Source organism: Ctenocephalides felis, unplaced genomic scaffold (assembly GCF_003426905.1).
Source record: "Ctenocephalides felis isolate EL2017-DRISC unplaced genomic scaffold, ASM342690v1 CF-g0.4_SCAFFOLD_00845, whole genome shotgun sequence".
Classification (NCBI taxonomy): Eukaryota; Metazoa; Arthropoda; class Insecta; order Siphonaptera; family Pulicidae; genus Ctenocephalides; species Ctenocephalides felis.
In genome coordinates, this window is record NW_020536999.1 from 40,088,363 (window position 1) to 40,095,748 (window position 7,386).

A 7,386-nucleotide genomic window follows, 5' to 3' on the forward strand; every position below is an offset into this window, starting at 1 on the left:
GATATGCATGTTTTGAGCAATAACATTCTCTACATCAAATTTTAAGATTACATAGATTAAATTTAGAAAAATTATGTTTCAAAATTGATTGAATTTTGTTTACTACATGTACCGTTTAAAAAAAAATAGATCCTCAGGCAAAAATTTTCAATCCTATGGTCAGTCACCTGAGCCAGAATTGGCATCGCGTCCAGCGGCTGTGTTAGACATAAATAATAAGAGTATGTAAATGATATAATATTTAGAATTTTTGGCATATTAGTGCATAATTTTAAGGTAGAAAAATCTACATAAATATATATTGGTAAGTGCTAAATATAATTATTGCGTTCCGTAGGGTTTAATATTTAAGAGTATATTAACATATTATGGTACATACAATCGTGAAGATATAATTTAGATTGTATGTATGATGAACAAACTTGTGCGACTGCTTGAAACGAATTTTTCTTTGAGTGGTATGCTTTGGAAAGTCATTCAAGAATATTTTTGTAAAGAAAATACGATATATTATTGTAATTGCATATTTAGAACGGCATGCGTGATTCAAGAAAATTTATGATGGCTTTCGCACTTGTTTCTACATGCATTACCAAAAATACTAACTGTTATATTTTATAAAAGAAAACATTTTAAGCATACGTTAACTCCTTTTTTTTTGTACAATATTTTTATGTAATTTAAAGAAGCGTTAGAGATTATGCATGTGAATCAAAGCAAAGATATATATGAGTATATAAATATTTTAATATATCACACAGAATAGACACTGTCGGAAATATTCGTAGAACACACAATTATACCTGTAAAAACGCCACGGCAGATATAGTCGACTCCACACAAAAGTGATTTAAGAAAATAAAATTGGTATTGTTTATATTGTGTAATGTTATGTAGTTTTATGGCAACTCAACTGTTGTATAAGTGAAATACTCTAATTTTTGGGTCAATCAATGTGATTCTATATATAAACCTATAAATATCTACTATATATTTCCAGTGATATCATGTCTGAAATTGAATATTGAATGTTAAATTTTTGAACAGAAATTAAAATCTATTGATATTTATTTGCAGAATAGTATGGGCTGACATACGTAAATGTTTTAAAAGATAATAAAAAATCAAAGATTAATAATTGTTTATGACTTAATATTCTAATTTGAACATAGAATTTACTTGAAATTAGTTTTAGACATTCATCATAATTTTTTTTTAATAAATACAATAGTTGATAAGAAATTTTAATTGAAACGTTTACGTACGTTAGGCTTTTTTATTGAATGATTACCTTTGTTTTGTATTGTGTAAAACTCGCGATCGTTTACTAGTTGTTTTCTAAATATTTTATGACTGTATTATACAACCGTTACCAATGTAAGATGTTATCATGAAAATAATTTTATTAATGATTCAAAAACATAAATTTTGAATTATTCATAGTTTTTTTTTATCACTTCCGTATACGTAACTGATAGGAACGAAAGAATATTTTTGTGAAAAAAAGACAGTTGCCAAGCTGCCGCATAGGTCATAAAAATATAAACATTCATTAAGTTCAATGCTTTTTCGAAAACCAGTGAAGAGATCTCTGTGATACTTTGCAAAGATTAGTTGTTTTGTAATTTTTAGCCCGATCATAATTTTATTAAATAAATGTTATGTATGCAGCAACGATTTTTGTTAAATCTATATATACATACTATATATAAATAATTGTAAGAATATTTTACATACATATATTTTACATTAAAATTTTTGTACATATTGTTAATTTAATAACGAGCTTTACAGAGTTTTATCATTTGTTATAGTTTTATATTCTTATTTAAATTATCTTATAAACTTTTAGAATATCATCTTGATCTTTTGTACAGTTTGTTAAAAATAATTAAATTTATGATGTCTTTGCTGGTTTCTGCTGATCATATTTAAAAGAAATACTATGATTGCACAGTCAATTATTAAATGCAAGGAAACCCAGATATAAAAAAACATTATTCATAAATTTTCTAGAAGTATTATTTTGGACAAAGAAAAATAAATTGATTCAGATCGAGTATTCATATAAACAAATCATATTTTTTGTACATAACAGAAGATTTACAAAATAACTATGATAATAGATGTCTGCACTATAATGCCTTATGTGAATTTTTAAATGTAGTTGATAATACATATATGTATACATATATACAATTTGTAGAATGCATACATATATGATATATTTAATTAAATGTGTTGTTATATAAAAATATAATATAAAGAAAATATGGGTTTATAGTTTATATTTGTTCACTAACTTCTTAAGTTCATAATAAAAATATTTTAGTGTTACATATTATGTGTTATATATATATTTTAAACATAATATTCAAAATATAACACGAGTCTTTTATTTATATTTAATTTCTGTATGTTCAAATAGAACTTAAAAAAAATTAGGCAGTGCTAACTCATCTTAAATTTTGAGGAACAAGTAATTTTTTATTTGCTTTCTTAACTTATTTTTGCATATTTCAGGAATATCATGTTTTTTGTATGATGCTATAAGATTTTGTGAAGTAAATAGACAGAGAAAAAATTTGAAAGAAATGTAATTCGCCGAAAACTGGACCTTGAGTAGACCTACATCGACTCATCAGAATTTTAGGACGTAGAAGACCACATGTCCATGTTTACCGTTGATGACACCGTTGATGTGTAAACGGCAATTTCCTTGACGCATGTTGCGGTATTTCAATTAACACACGAGGTAATAATGCATGATAGATCGAATCATATAGCAAAAATCAATATCAAAGTTAAACAAATTCTTTGTGTGCACTTTAAACTATAGCTAGTAGGGCGGTAGTTTGTTCTTTCTGGTTTTCGTGGCGTTTTCTTTGTTCGTTCTTGTCTATTTTTACATCCTGCGCGCTAATGGATTTTTTGCCCTATATCTCTAAAGAAACATTTCTCCGCAGAATCGGAATTACAGGGAAACTTTTATTACGCGAATCGTTTCCTTATACGTATTTCTAAACAAAATCGTTCTTTTTTGCTAATTTTGTTACTTTATGTTCGTTTTAAGAAAATACTTATAATCGATTTAATGATTGCTATATATCGTATATAAATTATTGCACTCCACCATATTATTTATTTGTATAATTAATAATTAAATTTTTGGTAAAATAATTACAATTTATTAAACACAGTTTTGCTCGATATTTGACAAAAATGACTTTTTAATATTTTTTCTAGCTTTAGGCAGTGTTTCAATAATTATTTCTATTACAATTATTATTATTAATTAGCATTATTTCAATAAAAATAATTTGTGTTTCTATTATACATATATTATTGTATTTTCAATATTTAGGATTAGGTTGCCAAAGTCGTATTAGTTAAGAAATAATGCTATATATAGGATAGGGTAATTAAAATAAAATAAAGTTTTAAGCATTTATTGAATCTCAAGGCATTTTGGTTGCCTTATGATTAATAGTGAGTGAGATTTTAATTTATTAAATTAAAATAGGTACTACGATACGTTACGTATCGAATTTTAAAAAAATATGCAAAATTTTTCACAAAAAATTAGCTATTTAATTATTTCTGTTTCACGAAGTCGGAAAGTTCTGTTTTAAACGTTTGCTTACTCAATTAAAAAGTTTTATTTAACAGTACCAGATGATGTATTTTATAATTATCAACCATAATATGAAAGGGGTACGACTAAGGCGGTGGTACGACTTGAGCAACAATTTGAATCTATGTATTTTTTTACAAATTATTTTATTTTTCTTTTAACTAATAGAAAATTATTTGCATAATTTCAATTCATGCTAAACTTTAGTAACGATTATAAAGTCTTTAGTAGTCTTCTAAAATAACTACTGAGCTATATTTTTCTAATTTCAATTTTGAAAGTTATTACCTTTTGTATGTTGTTCCAATATATTTCAGCTTAATATTACATATGGCCTATCGTGCAACACGAGATGAATCTCTATATTCTCTTACTATATCCACGGTTAAGCGGAGATTTTATCTACAGTAGTGGAGTTGATGTTGACATTTTTTGTTTTATGTGAAAAATCTTATTGTTTGATAGAAATATGTAGCTCAATTCGGTTACACATTGGAATTTTTAATTTTGAAAGAATTTAATTATACAATTATAATAAGGGGTTCGACTGACTAATCTATCCGGAGATTGAGGGCAGTTTACTTATGTTAAATGTTTTAATCGGTTTGATTTTTTTTACAATAAATATTTTTATATGACAATATTTTTTTATGATAAAATGCTCGTCAGTCCAGACTAATTCTGAATGCGTCAATAATTTGTGAACTTCCCTTAGGGCAAGTTATAGTAATCGCAAAAAAATCGAAAATGAAATTTTTTATATATCTTTACGTTTCAAAACCTTCTGAACATTTTGGCATACCTTAGAAAAAATGGATGTATGTGTGTGTATGTGTGTGTGCGTGTGTGCGTGTATGTAGGTGTGTGCGGATACAAATTTTCGTCGACGATTTCGGGAACACGGATGAAGCAATTTGAATAATTCAAAAAACATTCTAATAGTATTGATAAGGAGACGTGCTGATTAGTTTTTGGCGGAGGCAGGTCTAGCCATTCCGAAGATACGGGGCAAAAAGTGCCAAAAACGGTAACTCAGTTTTTAAGAGAACGGAGCGTCCGATTTTAATAATTCAAAAATCATTTTACTTGTATTGACAAGATGAATTATTGATCAAATTTTCATGAAGACAAGTCCAGCGATTTCGGAGATCTAATGAAAAAAGTAGAAAAAAAAATGCTATTTGGCGGTCAAAAATGATCATTAAACATATAACACAAATTATCAGATATTTTATAGAGATTTTTACAATAAGTATAAATTTTGTTTACATTTTTATGGGTTCCGTACCAATGTTTATCCGTTAGCCGCCGACGCGGCGCTTACGCGCTTTGACATATCGATTCTATGCAGATAAAGCAGTACGATTGCTTTGAAAAAATTTCAGAATTTCCAAAATATGTCAAAATAAAGAAACCATTTTTTTTTTAAAAAAAAGTAAGTAAGTAAGTTTTAGTAAAAAGTTTGTCAAATTTATATTTTCTCAAAAATCTAATTTCTTCGAAGTATTTTTTTTTCAAAAATGTTAATCGTTTTTAAAAAAATAATAATATTTGGTACGCGAAGTTCCAGCAATTTGCCTTAAGGCACGATGCCATGCGCCCCACTAGTTTCGATATGCGTGATATGTGTTTAGATTCCTTTTTGAAAATCTGCATAGTATATTGAAATATTTATATGCAACCGACCAATCTATACAGATTTTTTTTGAGAATATGTGGAAAATAATTATTTTTTTTAAGTAATGTTTTATCAGATGACTTAGTGAATATACGTAAATTGACTGATTTCTAAGATGCTGAATGTCCAAAATGTTTTAAAATCCCTTTGAGATTTTTACAACAATTATTTTTCGATGCCAATTGTATGTCATTCTAAAACACAAGTAAATTAATACCGAATGCAATGCCAAATAACTATAATACTTTTCTCTCCAATTTATCGTTTTTTTACATAATATGTGCGTGAAATATTTTAAGATTATTTAGTGAAAAATTTATAAAGTGTATTGAAATAATCATGTCACCTGTGTTTTATAGTTTTATTTATATATAAACAGTGTAAAATCGAAAAATTAGTAAAACTTAAGATGTATAAGACAGAATAATGACTGATGTTTAGGAAGTTGATGAGCGTCTTGAGAATTTTTATTTTTCATATATGAGTCTATATATATAGATCGCCATTTTTCTAATTGTTAATTAAGTATATTAATTTTTAAATATAATAACCCAATTATTTTTTTTCAATTACTCATAGTTTTATAGAAATCATGGGATTATTGTATTTAAAAAATAATATACTTAATTAACAATTAGATAATGTATCGTTATTATCTATATGAGAAATAAAAATTCTCAAGGCGTTCTTCAACTTGCTAACTAGTAGATATTATTCTGCCTTATACATTTTAAGTTTCACTAATTTTTTGATTTTTCACTATTTCAACAAAGTTTACAATGACTAGCTGCTTTTCTATACGAAAGATATCTTGTACTACCTATATTATGTATTATGAAGATCTGAAATTGAGTTAGATTTTTCGAATTCTGTTGCCTTTAACTTATTTATTTTATCAGATTACGGCTTTTGTGCCACTCAATTGGACTCTGTTCCTCTTTTTCTTTTTCTAGCGATTGGATACTGTTCTCTCGTTCATCCCTCACTACGACGTAGCATTCGACAGTATGGGTTTGCCAACTGATTCATATTTAGGGATGATAAAACCAATCAAATTAATATTTTGTTCATTATTATAACACTATTTTTAGCAACCATAATTAAAACAAGTTTACGATTTAATAGATGTAGAAAAGAGCGGGGCTTAAAGGTAAAAACAAGTGAAGTTAAGAATTTTCTATCAATAATATTTGAAAGTAGAGGGGAAAGATTTATAACTATACTTTCCCTTCATTCTTACGACGTTGCCATTAAATTAAATTATAAAAACATTTTACAAGAAATAAATCGAACAAATAGTTATTCAAATTCTGCTGATGAATATTTCTTACCTAATACCATCTCGAGGTTATATACAGTGCTATCTCTGTAAAAATTGTACCCATAAAATTGATATTTTACATTGTTTGAATTATGTAACTATTATTTCGTAAAATCCTTTCAAAACTAAAAATACGACATATAGGATCTATTTGGCTCCTGGCTGTCTATTTTAAACAGCTTATTTGAAAAACAGGAACAAGTTTTTGAAAAATATTTCTACAATATAGTCACATAGTTGTTTGTTTGAGATGTGTTATTTGTTGTTAAATTTCCTAAAGTGCAATTGGACTTGCTCCGCTCTACAAATATATATATATATATATATATATATATATATATATATATATATATATATATATATATATAGCTCCAAATTGAAATTCTATTTTAATAGTTAAACTTTCTGATCAAAAAGTCAACAAAATGATTCCAATATAAATTTCTCGAACAGTTCTAAAACTCTGAACCCTGAGTATATATTATAGATAGTATTTCTATTTCGTAATATGACGGCTTTATGATTTTTCCAATGGAGAAAAAAGAGATGGAAACTGCTTACCGCTCTCGGGTTTTAATTGACATGTTCCATACCCCCTTTCAAAAGAATATTTTCTGTAAATGTATTACTTTTCTGTAAAGTTTTTCAGAACAGTTCATGAGATTAAATTTAGATTCATTCGTTTTTAATTGAAAGCTGGTGTGGCTGGTTTGGTTCATTATGTGGATGTTATCATTGCGGTGCAAATGATAA